This window comes from Triticum dicoccoides, chromosome 6B (genome assembly GCF_002162155.2).
Source record: "Triticum dicoccoides isolate Atlit2015 ecotype Zavitan chromosome 6B, WEW_v2.0, whole genome shotgun sequence".
In the NCBI taxonomy this organism is placed as follows: domain Eukaryota; kingdom Viridiplantae; phylum Streptophyta; class Magnoliopsida; order Poales; family Poaceae; genus Triticum; species Triticum dicoccoides.
The window spans coordinates 275,427,285-275,452,685 of NC_041391.1; the positions used below are offsets into that span (position 1 = coordinate 275,427,285).

A 25,401-nucleotide genomic window follows, 5' to 3' on the forward strand; every position below is an offset into this window, starting at 1 on the left:
AGGTAATCCTGGAATGACTCACTGCACTCTTGACAGTCAATCTTATAAGACCCTGAACTTGTCAAAGTTAAAGAAGTGATTGGTTATGTGAGGCCAGGCTTATAGGTTTGAATTAAGGATTAACTCTGTGGCTGTGCGGCCCTTGAATAGCACTTGTGATGGAGGCTTGGCATCCTATGAAGGCCTTGTGTTTTCTGGTCTGTTTTTTTCTTTGAACATTTTTTCAGTTCATCCTTTGTACCATACTGATATATGGTTTAAAATTGATTAGGGCCATGTTACCTTGATCCTTATGATTCATACTGGAATCTAGCAGGAGTTTTGATAACCCAGCCTGGCTTTGGACGATAAGTCGCCAGTATGTGTTGATTATGTGCTTGGAGCTCTGTGCTCTAAGTCTTTGGGATGTTACCCTTACTACATATGACGTGTTAAGCCAGTAGTATGAACAATTATCACAGGTATGATATTTTGTTATGAATATATGAGGTTTTGATAATCTCACCCTGGTTATAGACTGTGCAGTCGCCAGTGGGTTTTTTGCGAGGTATTATGACCCGCCCTGGGGTAAAACACTAGGGCACTTGTTATCTGCTTGTATACATGACATATAATAAACATGGTTTGAAAGTGCAACTAATCCCTGGGTGGTTTTGCTAATTCTTAACAACATATAGCTCATTGAACTAATGCTCTTTCAAGATGATCATTTCAGAAAGTTCAATGATTGGCATGGCATGGACTAGAAATGTGGACCCCTCAAAAAGCTAAGGACACATATTGGCAACAAGCTCAAGACTCTACATTTTTATTTAAGTGATCCAAGATCACATTGAGTCCATAGGAAAGCCAATACTATTAAAAGGGTATGAGGTGTTGCTTAATGGCTTACTTGCTCAAAATGCTTAGTGATATGCTCCAAAAACCCTCAACCACTTTCTCATTTCCACATATGTCTCAAACCTAAAAGTCAAACTCGGCCCCACCGATTTGATATATCCGACGCCACCGAGTTCATTTGGCATAGCCACTGCCACAAACACTAATCACTTCGGTTTCACCGATAGGGATCTCGATCTCACCGTGACAGGATTGCAAACTCACTATTTCCTTTTTGTAACATTTCGGTCCCACCGAAATGAGCGAATCGGTCCCACCGAGTCTGCAATGCAAATTCCCTATTTCCTTTCGTAATGTTTCGGCCCCACCGAGATAAGCGAATCAGTCCCACTGAATTTACCTGACCAACTCTCTATGTGCCTTTTACTGAAATCGGTCCCACCGAGTTCATGTGATCACTCACACCGAGATTACGTTTTGCCCTAACCCTAGCACATCGGTCCCACCGAAAAGCCTAACGTTCATATTTTGACCTAAATCGGTCTGACCGAGTTTTACCATTTGGTCTCACCTAGTTTGGGAATCTGTGTAACGGTTAGATTTCGTGTGGAGGCTATATATACCCCTCCACCCATTCTTCATTCATGGAGAAATCCATCAGAACGTGCCTACACTTTCACCATCCATTTTCTAAGAGAGAACCACCTACTCATGTGTTGAGACCAGATATTCCATTCCAACCACAAGAATCTTGATCTCTAGCCTTCCCCAAGTTGCTTTCCACTCAAATCATCTTTCCACCATAGCCAAATCTGTGAGAGAGATTTGAGTGTTGGGGAGACTATCATTTGAAGCACAAGAGCAAGGAGTTCATCATCAACACACCATCTATTACCTTTTGGAGAGTGGTGTCTCCTAGATTGGTTAGGTGTCACTTGGGAGCCTCCGTCAAGATTGTGGAGTTGAACCAAGGAGTTTGTAAGGGCAAGGAGATCGCCTACTTTGTGAATATCTACCCAAGTGAGGCAAGTTCTTCGTGGGCAATGGCCATGGTGGGATAGACGAGGTTGCTTCTTTGTGGACCCTTCGTGGGTGGAGCCCTCTGTTGACTCGCGCAACTGTTACCCTTCGTGGGTTGAAGTCTCCAACAACGTGGATGTACGATAGCACCACCTATCAAAACCACGCCAAAAATCTCCATGTCAACATTGCGTTTGCTCCCTCCAAACTCCTCCCATTTACTTTCTTGCAAGTTGCATGCATTACTTTCCACTGCTGATATACTCTTTGCGTGCTTGCTTGAATTGTATTGTGATTGCTTAACTTGTGCTAAGTTGTTAAAATCTGCCAAGAAATAAAATTGGGAAAAGGTTAAGTTTTTATTTGGTCAAGTAGTCTAATCACCCCCCCTCTAGACATACTTTCGATCCTACATGGTTGCATAATGGATGACATTATAAGCATAAGTGGCGGATCTTCAAAGCATCAGATCCATGGCTGAACAGTGTTATGCAAGCAAACATGCACGATGGCATGACAGATCAATGTTTTCACTAGCCTATTACAAGGCCATTGGTGAGCCCAAATGATTCAAAGTTTTTCAACAAAACATGGCGCCATGAGATCCGCCCTCAGATCCGTCGCGCCATTGCTGGATTTATGAGTCCGGGTTAACCTGCACCGGTTCTTCGCCTCCATCTGTTGTCTAGAAATCAGGTGTTTTCCAGTTGATGCCCGTTAAAGCTTGGAATTCAGCTTCATCGTTAATGAGTTCAGACGGGTCAGCTTCAGGGGCAAAAGTATGCTTACATGCTAGCGGGATCAGATCGACAACTTCATAAACTGGAGCCTTTTCTCTTGAGTACTCTGTTGTGTAAGCCACCTAATATACGAGAGGTTGTTTCTTCGGCCAATTTGGTAGCTAAGGGGCGCACGTCCCTTGCGCATACGACAAAGTCATCTACAGTGAAGGGTGTCCCGTCTTCCTTATAGCTTGGGCAACCACTGGCTATTTCTGCTGGGTCTAGCTCAGGTTGCCATGCTTTTGCATGGCTCAAGGCAGTAATGGCGCCAGCTCTGGCGGATGATCATTTAATTTCTGCAATCCTTTGTGGCAAGACAGACAGTTGATTCAATACATCTTTGATAAGTGAAGGGGGCTCCTTGGTATGAGTAATGGCAACAATTGTGTGTTGGGTGCCTCCATATAACTGTTCCACCAAGGTGTAAGCCGCCTTCAGCTTGACAAGCATGTCTTGTCCAAGATTGGCACTCCTGGGACCTATAATGACAAAGCATAAGCAGTTAAGTCGCCAGGCGGGTCAAACAGTGTGTATTGGAGTTTATTGGGATACTTCAAGTTTCTTACCGAAGATAGCACTGGTCATTTGTGAAATATGACGCGTTAAACCGGATAGTTCTGTGGTGACCTCATTCAAAGTGGCTTCAGCAGACTCTGCCCTTTGCATTAAAGCAGCCTTTTCTTCGTCCCAGGCTTTTTTATCAGCAGCAAACCCGGATTTCAGCTTCTCTGATTCATCAAGGCTGAACTTGAATTTGGCTTCGGTCTTCTAGGTCTCTGTTTCCTGGTGTTCAAGCCTATTCTTCAAATCATTAGAGGTTTCTTACATAGGCAAGGTTCAAATAAATCATGTTACTATATACAAGTCCCAAGCCCTTTGCAAGCAACAACACTTGGCACTTGGGGGCTAATGTGTGCTATGTCATGAACCGGGTCAACTTTGTCAAGTTAATCCGGCCCATGGGGGCTAGGTTTTTGGAGTTCTTTCACATAATGAGAATGAACCGGTTCAACTTTGTCAAGTTAAGCCAGCCCATGAGGGCTAGGTGTTGGAATTCTTTCACATATTGAGAATGAACCGGCTTAGTATTGTCACGATAAGCCGACCCATGAGGGCTAGGATGTCAGGACCCCGATCCTAAGTCACACCGATCTAGCATGTAACACATCATATCACTTTGCGGCCTCACACACGGTATTCCCACGGGTGCCACCTTACCTGGCCCGGGACCGTTTGCGCCTTTTGGCTCACGTATATGATTGTGCCGCTAGCATCCATATGACAAAGAATCTGGGCTGACATGGCTAGTCGTGAATCCAAAGTGGCACTAACTTACAGGGACATGCATACATGACCCAACAACGAACGTGTCGGTCATCAGCGAGTGAATCCAGGCTGTAGCACTGGGCTAGCAGGACTCCGGTGAACCGGGCTGTAGCGGGCTAACAGGACTCCGGAATTCATCGCGTCACATTTCCCCGAGGGGGCAGACACAGGAACGAAGAAGGACACATGCCGGCTAGCCTAAGTGTTCCGGAGCAGTAGCAAGCTACCATGGCTCAGTGGAAACACTAGGAGACATTTCCCAGTAAGAGAGGCTACTAAGGATAAACAACTAGATAGTCATATCCCACACATACCAAGCATTTCAATAACATACACACAATATGCTCGATATGTGCAAATACAACATGGCATCACAACATGACTCTACAACTCAAGCATTTTATTCAATAGGCTCCGAGGAGTGAGATATTACAATCATGGGTCTCATGACCCAACATTCAGAGCAAACAAGTCAAGCACAAGCGGAAGCTTAACATGTCTGAGTACAGACATCTACAAAAGAAAAAGGCTGAGAAGCCTGACTGTCTATCAGATCCTGCCGAGGGCACAAGATCGTAGCTAGGTAACAAGCTAAACGTCGAAGTCCACGCGGTACTACTAGCGAGACTGAAGTCTCTCTGCAAAAACATAAATTAAGCAACGTGAGTACAAATGTACCCAGCAAGACTTACATCAGAACTAACTACATATGCATCATTATAAACAAAGGGGATGGTGGGGTTTAACTGCAGCAAGCCAGCTTTGACTCGGTGGCTATCCTGAACTACGACTGCAAGTAACTCTTTTGAGGTGGCGCACACGAGTCCACATATTCACCATATCAATACACCACTATGGATCCGCTCCCGTCTCCCTACGAGAACGCCATCCATAGCACTCACGCTTATCTTGCGCATTTTATAGTATCCACTTTCACTTGTCTATGAACTATACAGGCAACCCAGAAGTCCTTTACCGCGGACACGGCTATTCGAATAGATGATGTTAACCCTGCAGGGGTGTACTTCTTCACACACGCTCTCACCACTTACCGCCGTTTACACGACATGTACTCGGCAACCTTCAAGCGGAAGCCCAGCGAGGGTGTCGGCCACGACCTGACTAACCACACAAGTCTCTCGTCCAGGTTTATCGCCTATTCGGGTTCCATCCGCAAGGAGATCCGGCCGGGGTGTCGCTCACGGCCCCAAACGATGTGTGCAGGGTTCCCAAGCCCACCATCCGGGTGCTACTTGGTACACCGGGCCACTGTGCCTAGTCTGTCCCAAGCCCACCTGTACCGGGTGCCACTTGGTAGACTACTAACACTACCTACAAACACCAGAAACTAGTTGCAACTCCTGGACAGAGATCATGTTGATTAATAAGTCGAGAGGGGTCGAGTTACCGGAACCCAATGTGTGGTAGTAACTGTTCATGGATCACAAACACAGAACTCAGTTCCTGGGACGGCTGCAATGAGACAACCCACCATGTACTCCTACATGGCCTCTCACCGCTACCTTTACCAAATCATGTTCACACACATAGCTCTCAACAATAGGACATGTTCACACACCTCTGATTCATTCCCGATGAATCAGACCTGACTCTACTCTAGGCAGTAGGAGGCATGACAACAAGCATGAATGAGTAGGCACATCAGGGCTCAAACAACTCCTACTCATGCTAGTGGGTTTCATCTATTTACTGTGGCAATGACAGGTCATGCAGAGGATAAAGGGGTTCAACTACCGCAGCAAGTAACAGATGAATCGTTGTTGTCCTAATGTAGTAAAAGAGAGCAGGAGCGAGAGAGTGGGATTTTATCGGAATGAACAAGGGGGTTTTGCTTGCCTGGCACTTCTGAAGATAATATAGTTCTTCATTGGTGTCATCGATCACATTGTCGGTACACGTCTATTGAGAGGGAACAAATACCGGCAACAAGGAAGAACACAATCAATGCAATGCAACAATATGATGCATGATCATGACATGGCAATATGCTTTGGTTTGAGCTAATGCAACTAGCAACAATTTAAATGAAGTTGGTTTGAATCCAAGATTCAAATTCAAACTCCACATGTGGTTATTTAAATGTCATTTAATTGAATTGTCCTAAACAGTAGTCATAAGTTGTTCTAACATGCATGAAAATGGAACAGATGGATAGATTGGATTTTTCTGATCATTTTTCATATATAATTTATCTCATTTGGAGTTACGGTTGAATTACTATGAATTTTTGAAGTTTGCAACATTTTCTGGAATTTCCTGAATTAAAATAAATCCAGAAAATACATGTTGCGTCAGCATGACGTCACTCTGATGTCAGCAGGTCAACTGGGCGCCTTCAGGTCAAACCTGACCAGTGGGGTCCACTGGTCAGTGACTGGGTCTAGTTAGTGACACTAACAGGTGGCCTAGGTCAACGGCCACGTCAGCTGGGTCAACTCTGACACGTGGGTCCTGCTGAGTTAATCTAAACTAAACAGGAAATAGAACCCGGGGTTAATTAGGGCGTGGGGCCCATGTGTCAATGACACGGAACACTAACTAAATGTGATTAGTACCTAAACTAATCGTGCCACGTCAGCCACCGGAGTTTCGCCGGCGACGACCATGGCCGACGGCGGAGATGCACCTTGTGCTCTCTACGGAGCACCATTCGACGTGTGGTTTGCTCCTACGGGTTCCTGGGAGTGAGGCGCATCCAAAGCAACAAGCGGCAGCAGCTGGGGTGGTCGGAGCTGACGGCGGCGAGCTCTTTTGCGGCCGCCGGAGTTCGGGTGGTCGTGGGATCGGTGCTGCAGCTCGCAAGCGAGCCAACTGATGCGCTGGGGCTGCTCTACGGCGTGCTACGGGCGTGTTGGAGTCGCCGGGGTGACCAAATGGTCACCGGAGCTACGTTGACGGCGAGCTCAGCTGGCGGCGTGCTCCGGGCAGCAAGGGGGCGACGGCTACGGCGAGCAAGAGGCAGCGGGGTTAGGGGGGTTAGATGCAGGTGCTCACATTGAGTCCAACGAGCGCGAGGGCGAGGTAGGGGACGTCCGGTAGCTCCCGAATCGGCGGCGATGAGCTTCGGTGGCCAGTGACGGAAACGGGGATGGTGACGATGAAGCAGCGCGTCCGAGGCCGGGAGAATCATCGAGGAGGAAGAGGCAGATGAGGCGGAGCTCGTGGGCTAGTTGGCTTGGCATGGGGATGCTGGTGGCCGCGGCAAAGGCGAACGACAGCGACGGTGGTCCTCGGGCGTCGCGCGAGAGAGCGAGGGAGAGAGGTAGGGGGACGAATGAGGTGTCCACGGGGTCGGGTCGGCGACGTGGAGATCATCCAGGTGTCCAGGGGCGTGGGCGGCAAGTAGGTGGCGTCGTGGCGAGCTCGTGCTCTCCGGCGTCACCTCTGTGCCTGCCTGGTGAGGAAGAAGCAGCTGGCTGGCATGGGCCAGCACAGTGCTGGGCCTGCCAGGTGGGCCGGCCAGGTAAGTGGCCCAGGTAGGTGTTCTCTCTCTCTCTTTTCTGAATTGTTTCTATTTTCTATTATTCTGTAGTCTTTAGGGTTTTATATAAAATACTTAAACAGATCCAAAAATCATAAAACTAATCATGGCTACTATTTAGAATATATCCAACAGTAAACATTTTAGTTTATGATTATTTGAGCATTTAAAATATTTTATAGCATTTAAATGCCCAAATGCAAATAGAGTATGATTTAATTCAGAGCCCAATATGTCCTGCAAAAATATAAACCATTTTTGGTAGAGGCTTACACCTCAGACCAGAAATGTTGAACATTTTTAGAGGGCATTTTGAGTTCAATGAAAAAGATTTTATTTTGACCCTAGTTGAATTCATTTGGTGCTAGGGTTTGAGCATCCCCATTTCAAGTTTCTTAGTAATTTAAACATGATGACATGATGAGAAGGCAAAGTCAAGCAAGGATGATCTGGGGCTATGACAGCTCACCCCCACTACGTCCCGAGATTCAAGCGTAGGGTAAGATGAAGGGGGAACGCAAACTAGTATAATCTTCACGATCCAGGGTGCACGTCATAAGAGCGTTGATTTGATCCTCATCTTTGTCTTGACGTCTTGCTCTGAGAACTCCATCCAACATGACAACGAGAAGAAAGGAAAATTCTAGAAGAATCGATCTTCTCGAAGATCGAGCAACTCACGGAATGAGGTATAGAACCATCTCTCGGGTTGAGACACGAAGCACACACCTAGAGGGATGGAGTTGAACAGATGACAAGGGTTCACTAGGTTGACAACAATTCCACACTTAGGAGGTGGTGAACGGTTGTCAACGTAGCGAGGAGTTGAGTTGCCATGATACCATAACGGGGCACCTTAGGGAAGGTGACTTGTAGAAATATCCCTTAAGTGGCAAAAATAATTACTTTTGATATAGAGATCATTGAGACTCTCTATACCAGCCTAGGGCAAATCTCGAGCGATCGTTTGGAGGGGTTTGGTAGAATGACATACCCAGATTAGAATGGATGATGTGGATTACCTTGTTGAAAACAACACAAGGAATGATTTTGCTTGCGCGTGCTCTCAAGAACTTGAGCAATTCCATAATCATCATAGTTCTACCAACATCTATGAGAAGAATGTTAATACAACTACATACTACCATGATGAATAACGATGGAGGATGCAGATGGAAAGGAAGACAACACTTTCTCAGATTTCACCCTAGCAATGCCAAGGAAAGAAAATCTGGATGATCGACCGAGAGACATTTAGCACTCCACTTCTAATGTTCTCCTTGATGTGCTAGCGTATCCCATTCATTGAAATGGTTTGGTAACTAGAACATCAAGTAAAAGGTCGGACTTCGGGAACACAAAAATCCATAAGGAATAGCTAGGGAGTAAATCCTACGAAGTCCTTATGGGGAGGTGGCCAACTTCCTCAAACAAGATACTACAATAATAGGTCTTCCGGCTGGGTGTGTTGGCCACGACATCCACTTTACTGGTTATCGAGGGACCAATATTATAGTTCTTGGGAAAACGTTCCAACCATCATATCTGCCTGAGATTCAGATCTGGTTAGTGTCAGGATATTCCAGACTCATCGAGTCTAGAAAGAAAAATGAAAGTTTGCAACACAAACCAACAAGACGACGTTGCGAGATTCTCGGGAAATGAACTACGATAGTAAGCTCCAAAACATGAGTTGGTTCTGCTACAAACCTGTGAACACGATGTCCAAGACAAAACATTATCACATGGTAGTTTTACAATAGAACACTACCGAGTTCAGGTGGGGAAGCATCATCGAGGATAACGAAGTCCTAACATAAGTCATGATTCTTAATAAGGAGCTTCTTCTCCCTAAACAAATCAATCAGTGGCTTGGTGTGCTACGGAATACATATGGAGTGGAGGTAATTAATCTACCAAACCACAGTATACTTTGCACATGCATGACTAACTTGGGATGATTCCAGAGGAAACAAAACAAACCTTTCTCAAACCCACGGCGGCAACTTGCACCAAATGCACATGAATTAGAGGAAGTCACTTCTTCCATCCAAGCATAGGCTTCATGAACGGAACACGAAGGCATTGCTTACAAAGTTTCCAACACTAGGTTGATGTTCAACATGAATCATGGGGGAGACAAAATGCTGCTGATGGGCTCAACAGCAACTCATCGGAATTTCCATATCACTGGACTTCCACCATCATGTGAACAAGGTGATAGTATTGGTCAGACCAAAAGATATAATGGTGTATGCTCGAGGGACAGCCACGAGTAAGACAACATTACGAACATCGTTGGTTCTGATTTGATTTGAAGATAGCCCATACTTAAATCAAAGTTTTTATAAGACAATAGGTCCAATAACTGATCACAGGGACCAATCGATGAAGATATCATCTTTCTTCAACTAACACACCAACACCAGGATATCCCTTTGAAACAAACTAAGTTAGGTAAGCTTTTATCTTCCAACTCTCCAAGTTGTCGTTTAGCTTAACCAACTAGCTCAGGGGTATCCAACACGAATTCTTGGAGAAAGGGTGGTTTATAGGAATAAACCAACTTGATCACGAACTCAACATAGCGGTCAGGTGACAACCTGGTAATACTTCCAAGAAGATATACGGAAAATCACGAACCACCGATATGTCACTAAGATCGAGAACAATCTTGCTTTTCAGGGCAAGATGATATGATCAAATGAGTGAGGACTTGACAAAACCCTAACTCATCAATCAAAGAGTGCACCAGGAAATAAGGACTAGGTAGCACAATCTATCTTAGAATGATGATTCAATAACCAACATGCTAAGAATGAGAATATTGTCCATTTACTACCAAGCAACTAGTTGCTAGGGGTACTGATTTCACACATCATAGTTCACTCGTCGGTATTCCGGTTGCAACAACACGGAACCGAAGAATGAGTAATGCTGGTGAGAGTATCACTAAATCAAGAATTCATAAGATGGTGTGCAATTCCTATGACTTTCTTGACATAAAGAGGGTAATACTCCAGGGTAGAACAGAACAAAAGGTGGATTAGTATTTGATCTGCGGAGCACAACTGCTTTGACCCAATCCTGGATATGGATGAGGTACTGGAGTTTGTTTCTCCTAGTCATTCTGGAATAGAATGGCTTGACGGACCACAAGAGTAATAGGCATCGATGAACAAATGCATACATACTCTTGACTATCAATTGATAGATGAAGGTCAGAAGACAACTAAAGGGGGACAACTCAAAGGAACATATGATTTTCTGAGTTATGGATGCATGGATTAGCATGTCGAACCAAGTTCAACAGGTTTCTTTCGGATAACCCATGCAGAAAGGTAGAACTGGCAGAGTCACAACATAGAATCGAGAACTCATCAAGAGCACTCTGGTTGTGATCTTTTGGTTCAAAAGAACTTCTGCCATAGGCAGTTCATGGTATTGGAAGAATGATATACCACGGAGCTCGAAGACTATCGCAAAGGTTACTAATATCCTAAAGGTACGAGAAACACTAACAACATGAAGTAAGTGGGGAAATCTCGGGTTCAGAAACCCAGGAGTAGAATGCCTACTAACTATGTGGCATCACGGGATGCCTTTGGGAATGATGGCCAGAATCATCACACTGGGACCACAAAACATGGCGAGACTACTAGATGATCCCCTAAGACACCTAGGGTCATAATACTAGCTCCAACATATATGTCAAGGCAATACAGTACCTCAACTCACCGTTTAGTGTGGTTAAACTGGCCCAAAATCATTGGGAACGGAAAGAAGGGATTTGCAAATGCATCAGACTGTTTAGAAACCTGGGATGACTCGGACAACATAACGACTGTAAATGCTCAAAATGATTCGAGACATCCTACAAAATGGTGGCATAACCACTCGATCATCACAATATCAAGATTCCGAGGCCAACTATGAATACACGGGAGTAGTAGGAACCGAACGGAAGATTAGAACCATCAATCCTACAAGTCTACGGATTAGTAACACGTGATCCTAATAGAAGGAAGAGAGAGCCTAGTTCCTTAACCCCGCAGGAAAGATAAGATGACTTAGATCAGAAGGGCATAAGGTATAAGGAGTAAAAAGAGCCTTACGTTCCATCCCACAATCAATTCCCTTATATAACTAAAGAATTTCTAGACTCAACTTCGACCAGTTTGGCTTGGTAATCCTACAGGTAGTCAAGCTCTGATACCAAAGCTGTCAGGACCCCGATCCTAAGTCACACCGATCTAGCATGTAACACATCATATCACTTTGCGGCCTCACGCACGGTATTTCCATGGGTGCCACCTTACCTGGCCCAGGACCGTTTGCGCCTTTTGGCTCACGTATATGATAGTGCCGCTAGCATCCATATGACAAAGAATCCAGTCTGACATGGCTAGTCGTGAACCCAAAGTGGCACTAACTTACAATGACAGGCATACATGACCCAACAACGAACGTGTCGGTCATCAGCGAGTGAATCCAGGCTGTAGCACTGGGCTAGCAGGACTCCGGTGAACCGGGCTGTAGCGGGCTAACAGGACTCCGGAATTCATCGCGTGACATTTCCCTGAGGGGACAGACACAGGAACGAAGAAGGACACATGCCGGCCAGCCTAAGTGTTCCGGAGCAGTAGCAAGCTACCATGGCTCAGTGGAAACACTAGGAGACATTTCCCGGTAAGAGAGGCTACTAAGGATAAACAACTAGATAGTCAGATCCCACACATACCAAGCATTTCAATAACATACACACAATATGCTCGATATGTGCAAATACAACATGGCATCACAACATGACTCTACAACTCAAGCATTTTATTCAATAGGCTCTGAGGAGCAAGATATTACAATCATGGGTCTCATGACCCAACATTCAGAGCAAACAAGTCAAGCACAAGCGGAAGCTTAACATGTCTGAGTACAGACATCTACAAAAGAAAAAGGCTGAGAAGCCTGACTGTCTATCAGATCCTGCCGGGGGCACAAGATCGTAGCTGAGGTAACAAGCTAAACGTCGAATTCCACGCGGTACTACTAGCGAGACTGAAGTCTCTCTGCAAAAACATAAATTAAGCAACGTGGGTACAAATGTACCCAGCAAGACTTACATCAGAACTAACTACATATGCATCATTATCAACAAAGGGGGTGGTGGGGTTTAACTGCAGCAAGCCAGCTTTGACTTGGTGGCTATCCTGAACTACGACTGCAAGTAACTCTTTTGAGGTGGCGCACACGAGTCCACATATTCACCATATCAATACACCACTATGGATCCGCTCCCGTCTCCCTACGAGAACGCCATCCATAGCACTCACGCTTATCTTGCGCATTTTATAGTATCCACTTTCACTTGTCTATGAACTGTACAGGCAACCCAGAAGTCCTTTACCGCGGACACGGCTATTCGAATAGATGATGTTAACCCTGCAGGGGTCTACTTCTTCACGCACGCTCTCACCACTTACCGCCGTTTACACGACATGTACTCGGCAACCTTCAAGCGAAAGCCCAGCAAGGGTGTCGGCCACGACCTGACTAACCACACAAGTCTCTCATCCAGGTTTATCGCCTATTCGGGTTCCATCCGCAAGGAGATCCGGTCGGGGTGTCGCTCACGGCCCCAAATGATGTGTGCAGGGTTCCCAAGCCCACCATCCGGGTGCTACTTGGTACACCGGGCCACTGTGCCTAGTCTGTCCCAAGCCCACCTATACCGGGTGCCACTTGGTAGACTACTAACACTACCTACAAACACCAGAAACTAGTTGCAACTCCTGGACAGAGATCATGTTGATTAATAAGTCGAGAGGGGTCGACTTACCGGAACCCAATGTGTGGTAGTAACTGTTCATGGATCACAAATACAGAACTTAGTTCTTGAGGATGGCTACAATGAGACAACCCACCATGTACTCCTACATGGCCTCTCACCGCTACCTTTACCAAATCGTGTTCACACACATAGCTCTCAACAATATTACATGTTCACACACCTCTGATTCATTCCCGATGAATCAGACCTGACTCAACTCTAGGCAGTAGCAGGCATGACAACAAGCATGAATGAGTAGGCACATCAGGGCTCAAACAACTCCTACTCATGCTAGTGGGTTTCATCTATTTACTGTGGCAATGATAGGTCATGCAGAGGATAAAGGGGTTCAACTACCGCAGCAAGTAACAGATGAATCATTGTTGTCCTAATGCAGTAAAAGAGAGCAGGAGCGAGAGAGTGGGATTTTATCGGAATGAACAAGGGGTTTTGCTTGCCTGGCACTTCTGAAGATAATATAGTTCTTCATTGGTGTCATCGATCACATCATCGGTACACGTCTATTGAGAGGGAACAAATACCGGCAACAAGGAAGAACACAATCAATGCAATGCAACAATATGATGCATGATCATGACATGGCAATATGCTGTGGTTTGAGCTAATGCAACTAGCAACAATTTAAATGAAGTTGGTTTGAATCCAAGATTCAAATTCAAACTCCACATGTGGTTATTTAAATGTCATTTAATTGAATTGTCCTAAACAGTAGTCATAAGTTGTTCTAACATGCATGAAAATGGTACAGATGGATAGATTGGATTTTTTTGATCATTTTTCATATATAATTTATCTCATTTGGAGTTACGGTTGAATTACTATGAATTTTTGAAGTTTGCAACATTTTCTGGAATTTCCTGAATTAAAATAAATCCAGAAAATACATGTTGCGTCAGCATGACGTCACCCTGATGTCAGCAGGTCAACTGGGCGCCTCCAGGTCAAACCTGACCAGTGGGGTCCACTGGTCAGTGACTGGGGCTAGTTAGTGACACTAATAGGTGGCCCAGGTTAACGGCCACGTCAGCTGGGTCAACTCTGACGCATGGGTCCCGCTGAGTTAATCTAAACTAAACAGGAAATAGAACCCGGGGTTAATTAGGGCGTGGGGCCCATGTGTCAACGACATGGAACACTAACTAAACGCGATTAGTACCTAAACTAATCGTGCCACGTCAGCCACCGGAGTTTCGCCGGCGACGACCATGGCCGACAGTGGAGATGGACCGTGTGCTCGCTACGGGGCACCATTCGACGTGTGGTTTGCTCCTACGGGTTCCTGGGAGTGAGGCGCATCCAAAGCAACAAGCGGCAGCAGCTGGGGTGGTCGGAGCTGATGGTGGCGAGCTCTTTTGCGGCCGCCGGAGTTCGGGTGGTCGCGGGATCGGTGCTGCAACTCGCAAGCGAGCCAACTGATGCGCTGGGGCTTCTTTACGGCATGCTACCGGCGTGTTGGGGTCGCCGGGGTGACCAAATGGTCACCGGAGCTGCGTTGACGGCGAGCTCGGCCGGCGCGTGCTGCGGGCAGCAAGGGGGCGATGGCTATGGCGAGCAAGAGGCAGCGGGGTTAGGGGGTTAGATGCAGGTGCTCACAGCGAGTCCAACGAGTGTGAGGGCGAGGTCGGGGACGTCCCGTAGCTCCCAAATCGGCAGCGATGAGCTTCGGTGGCCCGCGACGGAAACGGCGATGGTGACGATGAAGCAGCGCGTCCGAGGCCGGGAGAATCGTCGAGGAGGAAGAGGCAGATGAGGCAGAGCTCGTGGGCTAGCTGGCTTGGCATGGGGATGCTGGTGGCCGCAGCAAAGGCGAACGACGGCGACGGTGGTCCTCGGGCGTCGCGCGAGAGAGAGAGGGAGAGAGGCAGGGGGGCGAATGAGGTGTCCACGGGGTCGTGGCGGTGACGTGGAGATCATCCAGGTGTCCAGGGGCGTGGGCGGCAAGCAGGTGGCGTCGTGGCGAGCTCGTGCTCTCCGGCGTCACCTCTGTGCCTGCCTGGTGAGGAAGAAGCAGCTGGCTGGCATGGGCCAGCACAGTGTTGGGCCTGCCAGGTGGGCCGGCCAGGTAAGTGGCCCAGGTAGGTGTTCTCTCTCTCTCTTTTCTGAATTGTTTCTGTTTTCTATTATTCTGTAGTCTTTAGGGCTTTATATAAAATACTTAAACAGATCCAAAAATCACAAAACTAATCATGGCTACTGTTTAGAATATATCCAACAGTAAACATTTTAGTTTATGATTATTTGAGCATTTAAAATATTTTATAGCATTTAAATGCCCAAATGCAAATAGAGTATGATTTAATTCAGAGCCCAATATGTCCTGCAAAAATATAAACCATTTTTGGTAGAGGCTTACACCTCAGACCAGAAATGTTGAGCATTTTTAGAGGGCGTTTTGAGTTCAATGAAAAGATTTTATTTTGACCCTAGTTGAATTCATTTGGTGCTAGGGTTTGAGCATCCCCATTTCAAGTTTCTTAGTAATTTAAACATGATGACATGATGAGCAGGCAAAGTCAAGCAAGGCTGATCTGGGGCTGTGACATAGGACTTGGAAGATTTTTGTTCTATTAATGAGAATGAGCCAAACGTAAGCCGATTCATGGAGGCTAAAATTGGCGACTTTCTTAAGTTTGCTAAATAAAGTCTCCGCCATACTTTGTTACATCTATCCTATGGCTAATACTTGGGGACTGGAAGATATATATTAACAAACGAAGTAAAAGTTTTGTACCTCATATTTTTGGTGCATCTGCTTGACGATGCCCATCTCAAGATCATGACTGGCATGAACTTGGCTAAGATAGCCAGAGAGGAGTTTGCCGACGCCCAACTAAGAATAATTGGACAGGTCAAATTTGACCTTCCGCCTCTGAAAAAATTCCTCCTTGGCAGTATGCTTGGCCAGAACTGTGGGGTTCCCCGGCTCTGTGTAGCTGGTGCCAGTGACAATAACATCCTCAGTTTCTTCGACTGGTTTGCCTGGGCTCGGCAGTTTAGCTCCCGAAGAATCAACAATCATGGGGTCCACAGGGATCTCTGGTGCTTCTGGTGGTACCTCATCATCAATGTTTGCAGTATTCTGAATTGAAGCTTCAGACTCTGGCGGTTTGTTCTCCGGCTTAGGAACTTGGGATTTTCGGTTGGCTTGACTGTTTTGGCTTTCTTACTTGGTTTAGCCTTGCCACTGAAAGAAATATAAAGGTCAATATGAAGTGTTGACGAAGCTGAAACGATGAAGTTAAAAATCATTACCTAGGGGCAGTCTTGAAAGCCTGCAGTTGAGTCCCGTTTGAATCGCCAGAGGAGGAATTCGAGGTTCCCTGATAGTTTGAGTCGAAAGGATTACGTGGATGGCGAATAAGACCTGCCTTGGGATAAGAAGAGTTTGAAGTTTGAGGCACCTCTTTCCGGCGTTTGTGAGCTAGAGTGTTGGGTAAGCCGGAGGAACTCTCCGCCCCCACTATTCCTGGTCTAGCACTGGGTCTCATGTTGTTGTTGCTTCAAAAGAAAGTTTGAATCCAAGTAAGCTAAAGGATGTGAAAATCTTACTTTCCGGGTCACACGTCAAATTTTCTGTCTTGGCAAAGGCTCTGAGCCAGAGGAAATGATAGTTACCTCGTCATCATCTACCTGGCTGGCCTTTGTATCATCCTGAGAGAAGTCAACGTCAATAACATGTACAAAGAGTGAGCCAAGGGAATCAAGTTCTACCTCCGACTCATCATGATCATCATCAAGATCAAAGAGTTCTGATGCATCAGTTTTTTCTTTGTGCTTTTTGGAGGCCTTAGTCTTGGTCCTGGGCTTTTTAGCCGCCTTCTACTTTTCTTGGTATTTATTTTTCCAGAAGGCAGAGTCAGCATGTGCAGATCAAAGCAAAAGTAAGGGATATGCAGTTTATATAAACAGAATCGTAAAGTGTGAAATTAAACACTTATAGAAGGAGCCGGGTTAAGAGTGCAGAAAGGGTTCAGCCCTGTTGCAGCTCTCTAAGGATTCCCTAAGCAAGCTCTTGGTCATGTCATTGATGCCTTTGTTATCCAAACGCACTGAACTATGGCGTAATGGATCTTTGGGGTCACCGGTGTATGTGCACATTAACCCGGGTCGGCGGCTTAAGGGTATAATCCTCCATGCGACCCAACAGCGGACTAGGTCAACATCGGTCAATCTGTTTGCAAGCAAGGCCCTTATCTTGGAGAAAGTGGCTTGGTACTTGGCTCGCTCAGTGGTCGTGAGCCGGCCTGGAAGGGGGTGCACTGGGCTAAGCCGGTCCTCGCGGAAACCTGGTAGAGGGTTCTCATTAGGTGGAGAAGTGTCCTGGCAGTAAAACCAAGTCTAGTCCCAGTCTTTGGGATGACTGGGAAGCTTGGTCGTAGGAAAAACTGCATCTCTTCCACGCTGAATAGAAATCCCACCAAGTTCTAGGCTAGGACCATCTGTGAAGTCATTCTAGTGGTTCAAATAAAAGTACTCTGAAGAGGTCAATGTTGGGTTCTTCTTGAAGGTACACTTTGCAAAAAAACTTGGAAATTGCAGATGTCAGACATGGAATTGGGTCCAATGTCTTGAGGATGGAGCTGAAAGAAATGTAGACATTGCGGAAGAATTTCGACCCAGGTGTGAAGCCCCAGTTTATATGGCCAGCAAATACTGTTACCTCATTTTCCTTAGGTTGAGGTTTGGCCACGCCCGGTTCTGGGGCACGCCAGTGGATGATCTCTTTGGCGGCTATGATGTCAGTGTCAACATACTCCGTAAGTGTCTGCTTAGTTACAATTGAAGGAACCTAGTTGCAGGAGGTGACAATATTGGTCTTTTTGGCCTAAAAAGATATAACAGTAAATGATAAGCTGCCCAGTTCAGATGAAGAATTATTATGAAAGTTAAGAAAGCATTTTAAGCCGACAAGGTGTGGCCAGGTCTCGATAACATTGATGAACAATGGCGGTTAAAAATATTCAGATTTAAGCCGACGTGAATCGGGCGGGTTACGGATTGCTACTTAAACCCCCATGGAGGGCTAATGGTTATGAGCCTATGAGTAAAATTTTTGCTAAGTGTTGGACAAACAGGTTTTATAGATTAGTTCTGTTGCTTTGAATCTACATCAGTTCAGAAAAAGCAAATAAATGGTAAACCTAACCTTGTGGCAGCGGAAAGGATTCAGGTGCTCAGATGGGATCTTATACAGAGAAGGTGTCTCCTATGGTTGAAAATGGGCTAAAAACTACTAACGCATAATGACAGTACCATATTCAGATCAAGATACATGATTTGGGAGAGGAAGATGAAGAGAAATGATGATCTCTGAAGAACTGGGGAAAACATTAATGCAGATCTGTTATGATGGAGGAGGAATACTTACTGAGGCTACTGAGCAGCGGAGGTGCGCCATAGTAATCTAGTATGATCAGGTTGATGCAGCGGCCGGAGTTGAGGACGATGGACGTAGACGGCGGCGGCAGAGCTCGGGCTTGCTAGGGTGTCGCGAGGAGGAAGATGAAGACGAGGAGGCAAGGGGGGAAATTAAAAGGACTCCTGTCCCTATTTATAAGGAGATGGATAAAAGGCATGCGTGAGAATCGAGGAGGCCGAAAAATGATTATGTGGCTGTATGGATGCCTCGATTTTTGGAAGGTCCATTAAAGATGAAGATATACTGAGATGTTTTAGGCTTCGTGTGAGATTAATGTGAGATGACGTCATGGCAGGTTAATACAATTCAGTGAGCTGATGTCATGGCGGGTTATAAAATTTCATAAAGATTGATGATGGAGGATTTTTCTAAGACAAGTACTGAAGATTGATATGAACAAGTTCAAATCGACCTGGGGCTTAATGTTGGGGATATAACTATTAGGTATGACCCGCCCAGGAGGAGCCGGGTGTGGGGACCCCGACTCATAAGTCGTGATCACCGAATGCACGTGTACAGTGATCCCAGAGACCAATGCTCACTGAACACACAGAAGCTGAATAACAAGAGTCTTACATCCACACATACCGTCTTACACAAATTATGACCATTATGGTCAAGTCTTACATAGATAAAGCCATAAGGGTTGAATACCAATAAACTTAAGCAGCGGAAATCTTCGTCGATAAGTAGAACCCATGCCATCTGCCTTAACCCTACAGGCATTCTGACTGGGAAACGTCCTAGTTCGCATGTTCGTCTCCAAAGAACTCTTCTTCGAACTACTGTTCTTCCACACCTGGCCAATTAAATAACCAGTGGCAAGCCAATGAGTACTTTGAATGTACTCGCAAGCAACCCATGTTTTGGTCCAAGATGCAACAATGCATGATATAGGTAAATTTTTGCAGAAAGCTAGTTTTGAGTGCAATGACATGTTCAACAACTTGTAAGACATGCATCAGGAGAATTCAAGTAACCATGAGGACATGTTATAGATATCAACATAAATAGAGTGGGCATCAACCCAACTCAATCATGTCAAGTCCCTTGACTTGACCCAAGTAGTTCTCCCCAATTATCCAAACACACACTGGTTTGTACACATGTGGACGTAGCCCAAGAGCGGTTACCCAACTGTCCTTGACCGTGGACACGGCTATTCGAATAGTTTGACACTCTGCAGAGGTTGCACACTTTACCCACAAGATCCGGGGAACTTCCGTGTCATCCACGACCCGCGGTAAGTACCCGGGGTAAGCACCCGATTACTATCTTTCCCTAGACGACACTAACAAGGAGTCCACTCGTTATTCCGTATCCTCACGATGTACATCATACAAGACTCACTCGAGATCATAACATCCGAGAGGGGACGCAACGGTGTATCCGGTGCCCTGTAAAAACAGTCATGGCCGCCCTACCTGGCACGACCCCGTCCCGAGTGAGAGCTCCAACTCTCCCCCGTCACTAGTAATGCGGGCTTCAAGCTAGTATCGGCCTAGGTAATCAATAATGCCCTTTCCCATATAAGGGTAGAGTGGTTGCGCATGTAAGGTTGGAGTAACGGTCACAACTTAAACCAATCCGTTTTGGAAACAACACACACACTTGCCTCAGTACACCACTTCGTCATCAAGTGGTTACCCAACTCATTATCTCCCTCGGGCATAAGTGGCACCCGATGGGGTTTTCAAAAAGTTTTTGAAAACAATCTTGCTTCCATCACCATGCATATACCCATCCTCTTTTTCGTAGCAACTACTTTAGCATCCTATCTACCCCCACCGGCATAACCCTCATAAGAAGGTAGGGTCATGCACAATGCAAGTATCAACGAGGAAGTACGGTGGCAAACCATCAAAGTGGTTACCACCTCATCATGATTCCGTTGCAACAACAATATGGTGCTATATGACATGCATAAAAAGGGTTTCATAGAGATGGTCAAAGGGCTGCTTGCCTGTTTTAACAAAGTCTTCGAGGTCTTCAAATACCTCTGGTCCAACTCCGAGCATTTCGTCTACTTCGTCAACTATCGTCGAAAACAACCATAATAAGCAACACGACAAGGCAAAAATAAGAGTGCTCTAAAAATGTCAGTTGGACTTTTCTAGGATGCCTTTGGTCATATGGGGAATGAACAAAGTGATTTCAATGGAACTGGATAAGTGGATATTTCTGAACATTTAAATATGTTGGAAACAAGGGACTTATGAATTTGCAAGAAGTGTACAGAAATATATTTTTGAAAAATGAGCAAGGGCACCCATTTAACCAATAATGATTTTAGAAGCATCTAGGAATTGGTTTCACTGGATTTGGAGCTCAAATGATTTCTCTATGAATTTGCAAAGTTGGCTATTCATGAAGGAATAGACCATTATTTGAGGTGGTAGAGAAAGTATTAGTAAAAATGTTCAAAAACTAAGTTTTGAACTTATAAACATCTAGGAATTTGAATTATGGAATTTGGATAAAAAATGGGCTCTCTGTGATTTTCTAAAGTTTATCACAAAAATGGAAAAACAAGATTTGATAAATGTTTGTGAAGAAAAAAATTTTGGAAAAATGTGCAAATTGCTCCATGAGATAGATCATGATTTTACGAGCTTCTAGAAATTTGAATCATCAAATTTGGAGTTAATTTGAATTATTTATGGATTTTTGAAGTTGACTGGAAAAAGAAAAAGGGAATAAGGCTTTAAGCTTATCCTGCGCACATGGCGACAGATAGACCGTGGGCCGGCCCAGCAGCTCGCGGGAAAGGGCCACGTCGAAGGCGTCTTTCATGCGGGCGCCTCCACTTATGCCAACTGGGGGTGGCGCTTCGGTGGCTGACGGGCGGGTCCCGCGAGCAGGTCGCTTGCCCTGCCCCGCGTCGTCTTTGTTAAGGATTAATTAAATCTTAATAATCAATGCTTAGGTCGGTTGTTTAGTTTAGCAACCGCCAGTTACCGACTATGTAATTACCGCCTCTGTACATGCGTATAAATATCCTATTCTTCGGTCAATGCAATCACTGTTCAATCCATTTCGTTCCTCTCTCTCTTTTTCATCTTTACACGTTATCAACACCTTGCCCTAACAGAGCGATTAGGCCAGACCTCCTCGACGCCTCGCGCGATTCCCAGCGTTACCGGCGTTATCTCGCACGCTGGACTGCAACATCGAGTCTTGGCGCGGATGGCGACATTAGTCACGGCGGCACCAACGTCTGCCCCTGTACTCGCGATGTCGACTCCATCCAGCACGCACGGCTTCAGCATAGGAGAATTTCAATCGCTGCCGATTCGATCAACCACAACCCTTCCGTGGCAGGAATCAATGGACATGCTTCTGAAAAAGAGGAAAATTGGATCAGGAGATTCTTCAATTTGTTTTTGTCTTATTGCAATCAATCACAGATCTAACAACTCTTCTGTTTTATAAATCGCTTCACCCGGCGTATGCTCGTAGTGAGATGGATTGATCGCTACTCTAACATAAAGAGGAAGAAATCCTCAATCAAGAAGAAGAATCAACATCAAGAACAAGATTAGAAGATGAGGAACAAACTCCAACAGACTTGTTGTTCACATTTTTCCCCCTTCTCCATCGTCCACTATGACAATCTCGTCGTCCATCGCAACTACCATCAACAAAACATCCAGAGGAAACAAGGGAAGAAGCCCCGCCGTGCGTACCTCGGCATTTGGCGACGATGGCGTCCTCCACCACTCGGCGCACAGCCGGCGCGCAGCCCGGCCACGGCGCACATCCACCACGTAGTTGTACGCGTCCCCTACAGGCAAGGGCGCATAGCCGGCACGCGGCGCATCGGCGTCCTCCTGAACGACTTCAGTCTCGCAGCAGCGGTGGCAGGAGAATGCGGCAAGACGCCGGCGAGCGTTGTCCCTAAGTAGTCAACAATGGCGATGGTCTCTGAATGGCCATCAGCCCACCACGCACGCACAAGAGATGAGATTGGGAAACCTTATCCAATCGGCATATTTGCATTTTGGTCCTTATATTTATCTACTAACAGAGAGGACCTATATTTCTCACTCAAGCCCTCAGGCTTGTTTCTGTATGCAAAGCAGCCTTGGGAATACATATGTTAATCAAGTTATCATCTAGCAACTTCTACATAAGACATATCTTTGTCTTTACCGCAAATATTCCCTATGCCATGCATTTTTGTGACAACAATTATGAATTTGCAATATAAATCATTTTTTGCAAATCTTTATGGAATTCAAATAAGAATTATACATTGTCATACTTCATATAACATGCCTAAATTTTTTTTGTGAATCACAAGGTAATGGTGACATCTACTACACTGTTTGCAGATTATCCACCATTATTGTGAGGTCTACATCTTATCATTTTGATAAGATGACTACCTTCGAAGTGCTCTTCCAAATATTAATATTATATGTGACTACCTCAAGATATCATAAGGTAATACTGGCATCTACTGCAAATTTTGCAGACTATCCACTATTACTGCATGGTCTACATCATGTCACTCTGACATATGACTACCTTCAAGGTGATTTTCTTAAATATAGCATAGCATAAGGTAATAGAGATATGAACATCTATTGACAAAAGTCAGACTATGTTTTCTATTACTATGAGATTTACACCATATTGGTGATTATCTTCAAAGTGTTATCATATATAAAGTGAGGTCTACACATATGGTTATAAAAGCATCAGCTATTTAAAAAAAATTGCTCCTCTGAAGCAATTGTTGTTGTTCACTAAATAATTTTACTCTTGTAGTAAATATTGTTCATGCAAAATCGCTACATGCCAAAATGGTATTTTTGTGCTAACATCGGCTATTCAAGCCTCACTTTGCTTGAATAGGTCGTGGGAAATTATTCAAATATTTGCATACTTCGGGAACTACCTTCTATTACATTGAAATATATGGCAGTGGAGCCTATGTCACTATTTCTAATTATAGTGTCGTCCATTGATCAAGATGGTTCCCATAATCTATAGCAACGAATAAGTGTCTCAACACTGTTGCAAGGTCCACATTACATTGTGGTTATACTTCATAGTGACTAACCAATGATAAACATGAAAAGCCTATGTGTTTTGGCAGTGACTCTGAAGTCACATATTTTCTCAAGAATGAAATCCAAAACATTAGCAATGATTTCATCACATGCGTTCTATTGAAGGATACACCCAGGTTCACCAAGGATCACCTTGACCATGATTGTTCTCAAACAAATCATTTTATCCATATATATCTCTTATTGCTAGAAGTAAATGAAATAAATGCATGAGCATTTTCATGTAAGACGTGGCTGACATTTTCAAATGCACTAAATTCATTTTAGGTGGGAGTGTTTATTTTCAGATGATTCATGACATCAGTCATTTATCCATTTATGGCATTGTGGCCACTATAACTCCACCTTCGGAAAATGTGTCATGGCTATTCTCTTAATACCTAAGTATGCACATATGAAATTTATATGTCGCCAACTTCACTTAGTTCTCAAACTAAGTACATAATGGATGAATATTTATTCATCTCGATTATTTTACTTAAGAGAAACATGCTGCCATGAGCACATCACGAATGATCACCCATTCAGTTTTCAAGACCTCAAGTCTATCTCACAATTTTATCACTTAATCAACTTCAAGTTGAGATCCCGTGATCAAATATTTTCCTATATACAGATCCAGTTGAAAAGCCCTTAATTCACCTTTTACATCCTCTTAAGATGGTACTACCATTTTTATGATCAAGAAACATGGAATTTCTTAAAATCATCAGATTCACCCAACGGGTGCTATACCATAATTTAAAATTCTTGCTGGTACCGAGAATACTATGCAAGTTAGTGGTCACAAGATAGAACCATGAAGAATTCGAAGTAAAGTGGAGGCTAATAGACAACAAAGATAGAATTATCTCTTAATAGGACTCGGTCGTTTTCAAATGATCAAAAGACAACTCTCAAGTTTGTCAAGTGTGTGGTTACATAAATATTGTACCTATGATTACCAAACCCTCAAACATATGGTCGAACCACACCACAGAGTTATTAAAAGGTCAATCAGTTCAATGGGATAAAATTTGAAAATTTGCAAATAACAACCGGATTCTGGTAAAGGATTGTTCTCAGAATCTTCATCAGAAGGAGGACCAAAATCTAGTGCAGAAAATGGAGGATGAACTCATTTGCACTCAAGAATATCAGAGACCTCAGGTAATCTCCTAATTATCCCAACATATTATTAGCCTATACTTGTACTACTACATGTAGTAGGATGTCCAATATCATATCCCTTGGATACAATATTTGATAAATTTGATTGTATCTTTCAATTTGTACTCAATATTGTTGCGTACACAATAATTTTCTAATTCTTAATAAATTCTATATTTGGTTGAATAACATTAGTCATCATGGTTTGGGGATGATTAGAAAATTATTGACAATTCTGTTGGTCACAACTTATCAAGTTAGAAATTTTCCCAAATCATCAGATTTTATGTGCACTGCATGTGCCATAGGGAAATCAGTTTTAAGGCACTCTCACCTTAAAATTCTAAGCAGGCCACTTATTCTTCCTTGAACACATTCAAAAGATATATGTGGATTGCTTAACCATTATTTGGGATAATTGAGATAACTCATGGTAC

The 25,401-nt window shown here is 44.5% G+C and overlaps 1 long non-coding RNA gene across 1 annotated transcript; it reads right to left on the reverse strand.

The window, feature by feature from the left end:
- Positions 1-21,656: 21,656 nt before the first annotated feature.
- Positions 21,657-22,679, reverse strand: LOC119323639. Its single transcript, XR_005156433.1, has 2 exons — positions 22,424-22,679; positions 21,657-22,076 (listed from the first exon to the last, which is right to left on the reverse strand). It is a non-coding gene; the product is annotated as an uncharacterized LOC119323639 (long non-coding RNA).
- Positions 22,680-25,401: the final 2,722 nt, after the last annotated feature.